We start from the raw sequence: 5,627 nt of genomic DNA, 5'->3' as shown, positions 1-5,627 counted from the left end.
AGTGAGGGTTTAATTAATGTTTCTCACAGAATGTCTTCAGAATCTCCCAACTCGATTCTGAACAAAGGGTTTCCACTGTTGGACTTTACTTTTAATGCAGAGAATTGTTATCATTGAGTCACTCCACATACAGTATATACCTGTGTATTTTCTGTTATAACGTGCCTGACCACGTACGCAGCGAGTCTTGCTCCTATAAGAACTCCTAAAAACTCGAATCTGGGCAAGGTGATTTTTTGGAAGAGGCCACTCTTGTCTTTGATGCTACAAGACTAACTTCACACACACCATCTGCCGAGATAATAAGCATGTAGACATACTGCTAGGGCTGGGAGATAAATCGATAAAAATAACTATCGAAGTAATGACTTCCCTCGATAAAGATATCGTAACATTAATTCATTTTCAATAATATCGATAATGTCGATAGAGAATAATTAGGAACAGCAGTTCATTTTCTATGATGCAGTAGGAAGTTGCGGAGATATGGTAGCCTACGCCCACTAAAGTATACTGAGCACCTCGAGTGGAGTAGCTAATGTTAACTGCGGGAAATTTGTCTTATTGCCGAAAACAGTGGCAGCGATAGCCATGGCGAGGGAGCAACTTCCAATGAAGAAATTATTGATAAAAAGGGTTCGTCTTCTTCAGTTATTTGGAAGTTGTTTGGCTTTTTGAAATCCGACAAAGAGCAGAGCAATGTTCTGTGCAAATTGGTGTAGTAAACAAACAGGTGGCTACCAAGTCTGGTAATACGACAAACTGCAAATGTGGACTTCTTGTTGGCCTCGACCTACGGTCTTGGTTAACAAACGTTTTAACAAATCTCTGCTTACAAAGGTGTTGGTAGATCTGTCGAAAGTCCATATTAGTTTTTTTATATTTAAATTTATGCAATTAGCAGATATAATATATATATTATATATTATAATATATTATATAACAACACGTAGGAAAATCCCAAATCAAACACGACGAATCTGGAGTAGACACCATGTTGTCAACATCTCCAAGGCAACCGCTTGCTAGGTCCGTACATCGTTTTTTGCACGTTCTTAGCACGTCTCTGGACCAATAAGAACAGTGTATTGGTCCAATTATAATACTAATATATAAGAAACCTTTTTTACCACCTGAAGCAAAATCACTTGTTGGAACATGCAGAACGTGTGAGTTTGCGCCAAGGTATTGATAGGTAGGCTATTGATAAAAAGCAAGGTTTTAAAAAGCTTAAGTTACTTGACCCCAGGTACGTGTTCCCTGGCCGCAAACATTTCTCTCACACTGCTCTGCCTAAACTTTATGCTGAGTGTAGGGAAAAAGTTGAGGAGGAGACTTATTTAGCTACTACTACAGATCTGTGGTCTATCGTTTAATTATCGTTATCGAATGTAAATATAAATATCTAAATCGAAAATGTTTTACCCATATCGCCCAGCCTTACATACTTCGTTATTGCTGGCGTCTGTGAATACATGAAGTTCTGTTGTTACGCCCTCTGTACCAATTGCGAAGTCATATTTTATGTGTATTGACGGTGTTCTGATGCTTGGCAGCCATTGCTTGTACACACCATTGCTGCCATTGACCGTGTAGATTGTCTGGTAGCTCCTCGTCCCATTCTAATCCATGTCCCCTTATTCATTGGAAGGATTTCGTATTTGACCTGAGTAATCTACTTGAATTCTTCCTGGTAAAAAAAAAGACGAGAAAATACAAGCTCGAGAAACTACAAGCTGCTGATTGCAACACGCTCCTTTACGTCTTTTTTTTTCCCAGGAAGAATTCAAGTAGATTACTCAAATAAGAAATCCTCTGGCTCAGTTCGCCACAACAGTCCAAGACCTTTGAGAACAGTGTTTTGATTCTTTATTTCAACATTAACAGCTTCTGTGTTTTACATATCGCTTTCGTCTTCATGGTTTTTTTCTGGACGTTTACTGCTGATTGTGCATTCTGTGTACCGCATATCAGGTCATCTACGTACAGGCACTCATTCAGAGTATATGTAACTTCTGGATACTTCAAATTTTTTTAGATGCTTACGAATATTAGCTGCCAAAAGGAAGGAACTTGAAGCTGCGACGGGGACTCTGGTCATCCGCATAGTGAATAACTTTGGCTCTTGGTTGGACCTGGGAACTTCATCTATCCATAGAAGCCTAACATCTTATCCTTTTCTGTTATAGAAATCTGTTAAAAAGCTTTTGTAATATTATCCATGATTGCCACTTTATGTTTTATAAACATTAGCAAAATGCTTAACAAATCAGGATTCAAGTTAAGACCAGTGTTTCCTCTCAAATTTATTTTTGCAGTGGGGCCAACTCACATCCTTCTTCTCTCCAACTGACCTCATGTCTTCTTGCTTCGTACAACATACTCGTCAGTTTGCTTTCCTTCTCACTCCACACCTATGGATTCCATTTCCCAGAACGACCGTAGTTGGTCAGACAGGGTTTGTGTCTCTCCGAGGCGTACGTGCAGCGCTCTTATTTCAGTTGGTTCAGCGTCCACGATCACGTTCATTGCTGATTCTGTTCCTTGTATCAGCCATCCGACTGCACTTTCCAGTGCAATGAGTGACCCACTCGGGGCCTCATGTACTAACACTTTTGCACCCACTTCAGGCATATTTGTTTCGCAATTTGCACTTAAAGCATGGTGAAGTATGTACAAACATGCCGCACTGAGGTAAAAGCTCAGACTGCCTGTCAGGGGAACAGAAAATGCGCTGTTCCGTGTCATGCACATGCATTCACGGGAGGGTCAAGGGGAAAGTGGGAGTTTCCCATAAAGAGATGGGAGGGGAAGTATAAAGTGTGCCTAATTATGTATTCCACAGGATGTACAAAAACCGCCTGTGAAAGTGCGCCTCTATTTTGCGGGGAAAATTCTGCGCCTCATAAAAGCAGGTGTAAACCTGGATGCACGCGGGTTGCCACACATATGCCTCCTGGTGAAATTACAGCAGTAATCCGAGCATGACGAAGACATAGGCCAAGGAGACGATCTGAAAGGATTTTTGAAGGATCACAAGGATTTAAAGGATCACAATTTTTCAGTTGAGTGAACACAAAATCATTACGCGTTACAGATTAAGCCTGTTATGCAATATTACAGTTACTGGAATTTTTTTTTTCGGTCCAGATAGCATTTGTTTGTGTCGGTGCGGAATTCCGGCCTTGTATAGTATTTTAATTTGCTGTTACCTCATGAACAAGCACATACATTTCGTTATCACTAAGGGTGCTTTCACACCTGACATGTTTGATCCGTTTAAATCGGACCATGGTCCGTTTTCTCTGAAAGTCCGGTTCGTTTGGATAGGTGAGAACACGCATTCGAACTCTGGTACGTACCAAACAACCAAACCATGGTCCCCCCTCGGTCCGGTTCCAAGTGAACCAGGGTTCGGTTCGCTTTAGGTGTGAACATAATCGGACATATTATAGACCTATTCCAGGAAGCAAACCAAAATGTAGTGCATTGTGGGTTGAAAAAGGATGTTGACACTTGACAGAGACAGCCGTGCCGCCACTCATTAGCAGCAAAATTAGTTGAGGGAAAACGTGGGGAACTGATAAAGTGAAAGCTCGTCGAATATGATCATATTGCAGAGATACTTGTGGAGACACAAGAATAGCGAGGTATTTAAATTGTTTTGTGATATACTGAAATAAAGGGTTATTATTGCACAGTGGACCAACGTCGTTTGAAAGTTAAAAAACGTAGGCAGCAATACAGAAAAGTGTGTGATTTTCTATGGAAAAGTGGTAGCTCGTCGGACGAGAAAAAATTATTCCCATGGTTTGATGACCTGGATATAATCCTGAGTTAAAGACCAACGAGCAAGCCAAGAAACGTGGTCATAACAATTAAAGATAGATTGCAATCTCAATTCGCTGCTGTTGCTCCATTGTTGTTCGTGACAAGGAAGTGATTTTCCCTCAATCATTTTCTGTCCAATAGATTAACAACCTGTATGACCGTGTGTCATTGTTTTTTACTAACGTCATTGTATTTTTACAAATGTTGGTTCGCTTAAAACAGGACCGTGTGAACACAAACCGGACCTAATGAAAAATGCAACAAAGTAGCAAATCATCCACTGATTCGGACCAAGCAAACGGACTTATAGGTGTGAAAGCACCCTAAATCTTAGTTTTTGCTGTTTTGACTTGGGTGGCTGATCCTTGATAGAAAGAGAGAAGGAGGCCCATTCAATTGCGCGTTTAAATGCTCGCAATTTATGGTATAATGGGCAGAGAAAGGCGCTGATTACCCGTTGCAAATGTACGTACTTAAGGCCCTCAGTCCCTCTAATTTCCCTGGAACAACTTTCCAGTAATGGTCGCTTCTGATGAGGATTCCCAGCTCTTGAACTTCGATGCCATTCACGGCTGTATCTGCCTGTTGCAGGCCTTTGCCTTCCAGATCTCGACACAGGTCTTCCCCTGCCATTCTCATAACAGAAGTCCATACCTGTGAAGTTTCCAATCTTAATCTTAATCTAAAACCTTAAAATTTGTATATTACTTCTTATGAAATAATTCATTTAGATCAATCAGAGCCAAAGGTAATTAATTTAATTGTCTCTTGTCCCAGTTTAGGTAGATGATGACGCATGATAAATCGTTTCTAACAATGCTACATTGGCCCTCTAACAAGTAGCCTGTTAACTGTCTTTTAACATGGTCTCAATCCAGACTGTGGCTGTCTGTGACAAAACGGTCCATCTTTTTGAGCTACATGGAGTCACTGATATCACTGTGTCTGAAGGTGACTCTGATCCTACTTTGAACTTGCTCTCATACTCACAAATCGTAAGAAAATCAGCAGTCTTTTCTGTTCGAGACTGGGGGAGTGTGTCGCCTGAAGGAGCTGAAGCTCGGCCTCCTCTCTCAAGTAAGCTATCTAGCCGATTTGTTAGCCGAACAAAACAGTATAGAATTAGAAAGTATTTGTTCAAGAGTGAAACATACAGATGCATTTAAATGAAATGTTCCCCTGAGCTGTAACACAGGAGTAAACATTTACACCAGAGACAGCACAGACAGTGAGCTCTTCAACTAGGTACTTCTAGCACATTAGCTACCATTTCACCAAAATACCATAATTCTACACCGAGTACCCTAATATCAAGTTAACGGTTTGCACTAACTCAAAGCAGAGATACCTCTGGAAAAGCTATCTAGTATAATTATAACAAGCACACAGAACTGAGTGATGAACTGAACTGCTGGCGGCGGATGGTCCAGGTGCGACTGGAAGATGAACGGCCGGAGGAGCGATGCTCAGTACGGCTCCGCGCTGCAAGAAAAGCCGTGTGTTGGTGAACCCTGTCTGTGTCTGGTCCATGTTAAAACTGTCCGCTGTGATATGGTCAGTGCAGAGGTGGCTGTTGGAGTTTATCCAAAGCTTTCCATGAGCGTGGCTCTTCACAAAATCTATCCACCTTTTTTTCTTTTCATTATCAATAGGGAACATAAATGGTCTTGCAGCGCAGCTGGAGTTTACATTTACATTACATTTACATTTATTCATTTAGCAGACGCTTTTATCCAAAGCGACTTCCAAGAGAGAGCTTACAAAAGAGCATAGGTCACTGATCGTAACAACGGGAT

Source organism: Hypomesus transpacificus, chromosome 20, assembly GCF_021917145.1.
Source record: "Hypomesus transpacificus isolate Combined female chromosome 20, fHypTra1, whole genome shotgun sequence".
Classification (NCBI taxonomy): Eukaryota; Metazoa; Chordata; class Actinopteri; order Osmeriformes; family Osmeridae; genus Hypomesus; species Hypomesus transpacificus.
This window is presented reverse-complemented; position numbering follows the sequence as displayed.